Source organism: Primulina tabacum, chromosome 6 (genome assembly GCF_025594145.1).
Source record: "Primulina tabacum isolate GXHZ01 chromosome 6, ASM2559414v2, whole genome shotgun sequence".
Lineage (NCBI taxonomy): Eukaryota > Viridiplantae > Streptophyta > Magnoliopsida > Lamiales > Gesneriaceae > Primulina > Primulina tabacum.
In genome coordinates, this window is record NC_134555.1 from 34,403,083 (window position 1) to 34,410,082 (window position 7,000).

Sequence of the window (7,000 nt, forward strand, 5' to 3'; positions counted from 1 at the left end):
TTTATCTCAAAGCAGCTCCTTCTGTCCATCGATTCAAGGATTGCCTTCATTTATTCTGCTCGTGGATATCTTAGCTATTGGATTAACTAGTCGCCCTTGTCAACACTAGAAGGTAGAGTGTAAGGCAACGAACTTTTAACAGGCACGGTACGAGAGGAAAAAGACCAGCGTTAGGCCTCTTCAGCTAATAGATGTGTCAAACACCGTTGCCAGTTACTGGTACTGCTAGTCGCAAACGAGCCCTTCTCTTCCGAAAGAACCTATTTGCCCACTTACTTGAAGCTCTGTCAAAGAACCCCTGAAACTATATGCAACCACTTCTTGAACAACCTATTTCGATTCATGTGACAACAGCACATTCTATGCTATCTTATACTATTGATTAAACCAAGCGATTCGTTGGAAGATTCGACTGGCATCTGCCTTAGCCCTGTCTCCCTCCCTAGCTAATTGAATACCAGCTTCCTCAACTATTAGTATTATATGTCACTTCCCTGTCCTATTTTTTTAGTATGCATGGGGCTGTAGGTTGCTTTATTTGATCTTATCTGCTCACGAATGGTCTGCTTAAGCCAATAAGATCGAAAAGGCTATCTCCGAGTGGCAATAAATAGTGCGGAACTTTCCTGAAAGCAGGAAGGATGCCCAAGGGAAAGCTAGACCTCGAGTGACGAAAGACGGGAGCCACTCTAGTGACCTTTGAAAAGGGTCCGTACTAACCAGTTATTACTGCCTAGTGCCTAAACTGATTAGAGAGTTGTTGAATAAGCAAATCGGCTGTTTACAGTTACAGCAAACAGGAAATCAGAGCAGTCGTGTGGAAGGTCTTTCTTCGGCCTTTGCTTCCTCTTCTTAGCCTAGCCGCTTCCAGGTAAGGAGAAAGAAGTGAACTCTAATTTTGTGGGGGAAGGAACTGAATATAACAATAACAAGCAAGACCAAGAGATATGACCAAAAAAGCCTTGTCACGAGCAGGACTCGAACCAGCACCTCTGGAACCAAAAGAAAGACCAAGCGAACTTCCTTTTATTCAGATCGCGACTTTTGGTAACTCGGTTCCTCACGCTGTCCATAAGTACGTCCGGGGAGCATTAACCTCAACTATCCCAACTAGAAAACTGAACTAACCATAGAACCCAAGGAAAAGGAAATACAGATTCATTGAGAACTAATACGATTATAACAGCACTCATCATTACTGCAAGCGTTTTAACCCCCACGCAATTGTTTTGGGCTTCAATTATTTCCGAAGGGGACGAAGGTCCCAGACTACTGGGTAAAGTCTTCAATGGATCAAAAGTCTCTTTCAGTATAGTCCTTTCTTCCCGAAATACTTCTTGCAAAATGGCATCTGTCGAGCCCAGCTCTGTCATTTTGAAATTGTGCAAAACACGGGATTGAATCCCTATTATTTCTTATTTAGACGGATTTCACCATACTACTATTAAGACAATTCACATTGAAATGATCCATACCCGGTAAATAATTCCACCAAACAGTAAATCCTACCAATAAACAAAGAAGCAAGAGGAACCGAAAACAAATAGGAATAAGTAAGACTCTCTTTTAAGGTAAACGTTTTTATTCTTTGCGTAGTTTTCATTGCATCGGTCAACCCTACTTCGTTTTCAGGTGAATTCCGAATCCTTTTTTTACCCATTCTGAAATGCTCCCGATTTTCTATTAAATGTTTCAGTTTATCGGGGAGCTGAGAAAGAGGCATTAAGATAGGCAACCGCATTTTAGCTTTAGCAACTAGCTTATTCCAAAAACCTCCTCCAAGAATATTGTGGTCCCCTTCTGCTTGTAAAAGTGGGTTTCGCCACACCATTGAGCGGATTCTAGCTACTTCAGCATTCGACCTTAGCCTTTCTAAAGCTTCAAATAGATGGTCTTTGTTTTCATCCGTAATAGGAGGACGGAAGGCTGGGGGAACAGCACTGGTGGGCCGAACACTCTCTTCATCAGAGCAACGAGATAAAAATCTGTCTATACCTGTATAAGGTCTCGGATCCTCATAAGGTGCAGGAACTCTACTCTCAGGATTACGAAACACAGCTTTCTTAGAAGAAGCACAAACAAGATCTAAATAAAATCGGATGCATGTTTTAACATTATTAATAAGCACTAGATTAAAAAATTTTCATCTTTCTTTTATTTATTTTACAACAATGCACTGAGCTACTTACGAAACCTCTCCTATTAATATAGGTCAAGCGTGATGCCCTCTAGGAGAGCCCTAGAGTCCCAAGAACTGTCACGAGTTAGATTCGAACCTGCTCTCTTTATTCAGTTAGAAAATCTTACTTTCTTTAGCCATTCGTGATCGAATACAACCTAGGAATAAAAACCTACATAACCTACCTCCCAGACCAAGGAAGAAGGTATCAGACCCATGTAGTTCTGGACTCATTTTTTTTTAACCAGTTCCTGTACTGAACTCGACTTATAAAGTAGTCTGGTGGAAGAGGCCCTCCTCACCACTCCCCTCCCCCCCTATCATGGGAGCAATCAAAAATGACAACTCACCATGAAAGGGGCCTTCTGTTCACTGCGTGAAAGAAGTCCTGCTCTTTCACTTCGCTACTTCAGACCCTCTCTAGACTAGACAAAACCACGGAATTCAAGCCAAGCCCAAGAATAAAAACCTTCCCAGGCGAATGAAAAAGAAGCAAAGAGAAGTCAAATTGAAACCTTCTTTCTTCGATCAGAATACGAATGAGATCAAAAAGGCCATCATTAATGCGAACAAGGCAATTGCCTCGGTTAGGGCAAAGCCCAAAATGGCATAACCAAATAATTGTTTAGCCAATGATGGATTGCGCGCCACGGAATGGATCAAAGAACTGAAGACGTTTCCAATACCGACAGCAGCTCCCGCTAAAGCAATTGTAGCAGCTCCGGCACCCATTGATTTTGCACCTTCTAACATCTAGTCTACCTACCGGGGTCCCCTCACGCTTTTCTTTCACGATTTTCTGTTCTCTTCTTCGTCGATTCTTTTCCTCGTTCCTTTTATCTTGGGCATCTCATACCCACGGAGCAATAGACTAAACAGAAAGCCAATCTCGATGACTGACTTTTATTCATTCTTACAATACGATAATATCTTCAGCCTTTTCTCCGCGATTTCTTGCATATCGGCTGCTATTATCCGCTACTTCACTCGAATCCCTAAGAGTGCTGTGGAGAGATTCAAGGTTCAAGGAAGTCAACGGATGATCCAAAAGTGGGAGAGGCAGGATTCGAACCTACGTAGAAAAACTTCAACAGATTTACAGTCTTGTCGCTTTTGACCACTCGGCCACTCTCCCCTTCCCCGGCCGAGGCCCCCCTCAATGGGTTCTAATTCTAAGAAGGGGGCGGCGCTCTGAATCAATCAAAAAGCTTATTGATTTAATTGAAGGGAACTAAGACTATTAGCTTAGCTAGCGTTCCGGGAGAATCTAGTCATTTAGTCAGTTCATAACAATTTATGTAAAGCAATGGCTAAAGCTTCTACGAGAGCTTCCCCCTCATGTAGTCGTCGGCCTTCCCTAGCCCCCCCTTCGTCGCTTGTGGGTCGCGCCTCACCGCAGGCACTGAATGAATGAAATGAGTGGAGATCTTCCTTCCCCCTTGCTAATTACCAAGAACTTCATTGCCACTAGTGGAGACTAATTCCTTCCGGCTAATGAAGATAGTACTCCAGTCTTCCCAGTGGATCCTTCTTATCCCTAAGAATTGAATGAACCAAGTTCACCTATACGAGAGTGAAAAAGAAAAACCAACAAGAAACTTCCCACGATTATGCTAGTTTAGAAACTAAGGAGAAAGGGTATGGGTCGCTAGGTCAGAGTCAGAAAAGCGATCAAAATTCTCCCCAAGTAGGATTTGAACCTACGACCAGTCAGTTAACAGCCGACCGCTCTACCACTGAGCTACTGAGGAACAACGGACTTAAGGAAGCCGACTCTCGTTCTTTGGACCAACCTATGACAAAAAGGAGTTCGTCACTCTTTTTCACATACACCGACCGGGAGAAAAGGTTACGATAGCAAGCCCCTCCCCGGCCGGAGAGCCTCCAGGACAAGGAGGCGGCGATCAACGATCCACTCTCGAGATTCATATTGATCAATTGGTGGTGAACCTCTCATTCTAATTTAGTGCTCTCCGAACCGTGCGGGAAGGTTTCCCTTCACACGGCTCACCAACTTGATCTTCCGCGGGAACCGTATGTCCGAACAGGCCTGGAAAATAAAGTCAACCTAACCGGTTACCTTTGCCACTCAAGTAGACGGCATCTGCCGTGCTTAGGCCCCTTCTCCCCTTCCAACATGAAAGAGTCCACCGCCTACTTTATGAGCGGAATCTTAGGGGGATACATCCCAATAACTAAAAAAAATAGGATAAGCGGATACCGTTAAAGGACGACTGGAAAAGGGGCTTCACCCAAAAACCTTCTTCAAAGCCCTTGGCAGTTCTTGCAAATGAGTTAGGGACCAAGAACTATAGACTGGCGCCTTCTATTTGCAATAGCCGTCCATACTATATGGGCTTTACGAAATAAGGCGGAACATGAGCCCAGTTGGACCAGGCCGTCCAAGCCCACTTTGGAAATCATGAGAAGGGCGAACGAAGCCCATAGCGCCAATCAGAAGCAAATATCTAACCACAGCAAAGAAAAAGTCCTGGTCCATTGGACTCCCCAACATGATGATTGGGTAAAAATCCATCTTGATGGATCTGTTAGTGGCAACCCTAGTCCAGCTGGAGCCGGTTTTTAATGAATTGAATTAACATAAGGAAATCCAATATCAATAATAGACTCAGCTTCACCTTCTAAAAAAAAGAAATGACTCTTTCAAGCAATAGCTAAGTGGAAATATATCCTTTTTCTAATCCAGTTACATTGCTCCAGCACGGGTTCCCTAGCAGGGGGTAAGCAAGTCTATCTGGGTGTTCCTTCCGGGGAAGAGCTTGAAGAGGGGTCATTTCCTAGTCTTATCTATTTGTTCAGGTTGAGAAAGAACTGGTTCTGAAATGACTACGGTGATAAGAGAAACTGAATACCGGTATGCTCTGGAGCCCGTTACCACTACCCCAAAGGTACACTAGAGAAATGTTGCACTAACGGCACAGAGAGGTTGTTTTCAAGACAAGACTTGGAGTTATGGTTAACTTGCTTGGTGGGCGTTGGACGAGCGCCCTGCGATAGCTTGTCTGTAGGGGGTGACTCCCTACATTCGGGAAATACCTGTGAAGCAAGCATTTTTCCCATACCAGAGGGGTTCAGATAAGACGGCTATGTTATTGAGGGTAACCCGTGAAACGGTGTTAAATTAGGCCTGCATGCCGCTAGTATGGTCACCAACCCTCGGGGGATTCTCAACCGATCTTCCCCCACGCTGTGAAGCGAGGCTGGCTCCATACCCATGATTTAAGGCGGGCGGGGAAGAAAGACTTTCTCTTGAACCAAAACTCAAGATGATCCGATCCGTGCTTCGCCCCAAGCAAGGCACTAGGATAAATTCTCTCTCTAAAACCGATCTGATCCACAGGTCGTTCTGCCAACCCATAGACAGGAGAAGAGATCTCTGTAGTGTGCAGTCCCTAGCCTTATGGGGTGGTGAAGCAAGCAGCCCTCGTGTTGATAGGAATATCTATTAAAAAGACGTTTCATTCAACTGTGCTTGAAAGAGAGAGGATATGATAGTTGGTAAGCCCCAATTCCACTGAAAGATTCAATTCAGTCAGCTTGGCTTTTTCTCTAGTTTGCCTTTTTGTCTACCTTCTTTAGTCAATGTCGCATTTCGAGTGCTTGGTTAGATCTCCTAATGTAATGAACGAGAAGATGCGGTGAATCAATCAGTATTAGCTAAGGAATTAGAATTCTGGGGAAGGTTTAGAATCCTCTAGAGAAGATAAAATGGCTAGTGCTATCGAATTCGAAGCTGTTAGCATGTTAGCGCACTTTCCTGTGTGACTGGGACTTCATGCTTAGCAAGTCAGATGCTTCCTAATTATAGGATAGGACAAGTTTTCTACTTAAGCCAATGCTAGTAAGACTTTCATTAGAATCCGATTTTCGGCATCAAAGAGCACGTGGGACAGGTGAAGGAAGGAAAAAAGCTAGAGTCGAAACTAGGGCTTGTGCAATTGAATCAGAAAAGGCTGCACATGTAAGAATGGAAGGAGACAGCCAAAGCAGGGATTGATTGCCCAATTCCAAAACCACTAGGCAGGGACCTTTCCCTAAGCCATTTTCAGTATACAGACAGGGAAAAGGACTAAAAGCATTCTTCACAAGATGAGAGCAAGTATTATAGGTTATTGCATCAACAGGAAATCTAGTAAGAATGGTACTAAGAACAGCACTTACGTCGTTCTATCAAAGAGCGGATACGCATTCAGTTAGCTTTCTTACAGCTGATAGGCTCACAGCGGATACGACAAGACCGATTATTCACTCAGCAACAAGAGCGCATTCAATAGAAGCATTCGATGCTTCTTCCCTATTCTATTTGTAAACAACCGAGTCGAGGGCTGACAGTCTTCTTTTATTAAGAAAACAAGCCTTAGCCTTTTCAAAAGCAGAGGATTCTTGTCCATCTAAAGCAGCAAAGCATAAAGGTAAGTCATCGATTTCTTAACCGTATATTATGGGTATATAATATCTAAGTCAAAGTCAATTGTAGCATAAATAGCATTTAGCTATCTAGAACCAACGGTTCACTTCGCTATATTCACCTTTCTTACTGTTGGTGGTATAGTTGATCACGGTTGATTATAATACCCGGGAATCTCTCTCTCCGCGAAGAGTTTTTCTATCTTTCATCTGGACTGACTAAGTGCTTGAATTCTAATCAGTTTCTGCTTCCTTTTTTCCTCTACGGCTGAGGGGGAAAGTGGGAACTCCCTGAGACTCCTCTCCCTCTCTATTATTCACTTTCTTTTTGAATTTAAGTCAGGGTTCTGAGACCAGATTTTTTTTAGAGCCCGCTGGCTTTGCTTTCCTTAT

General features: G+C 43.6%; 1 non-coding gene across 1 annotated transcript; it reads right to left on the reverse strand.

Moving 5' to 3' along the window:
- Positions 1–3,230: 3,230 nt before the first annotated feature.
- Positions 3,231–3,314, reverse strand: TRNAY-GUA (transfer RNA tyrosine (anticodon GUA)). Its single transcript has one exon. It is a non-coding gene; the product is annotated as a tRNA-Tyr (tRNA).
- Positions 3,315–7,000: the final 3,686 nt, after the last annotated feature.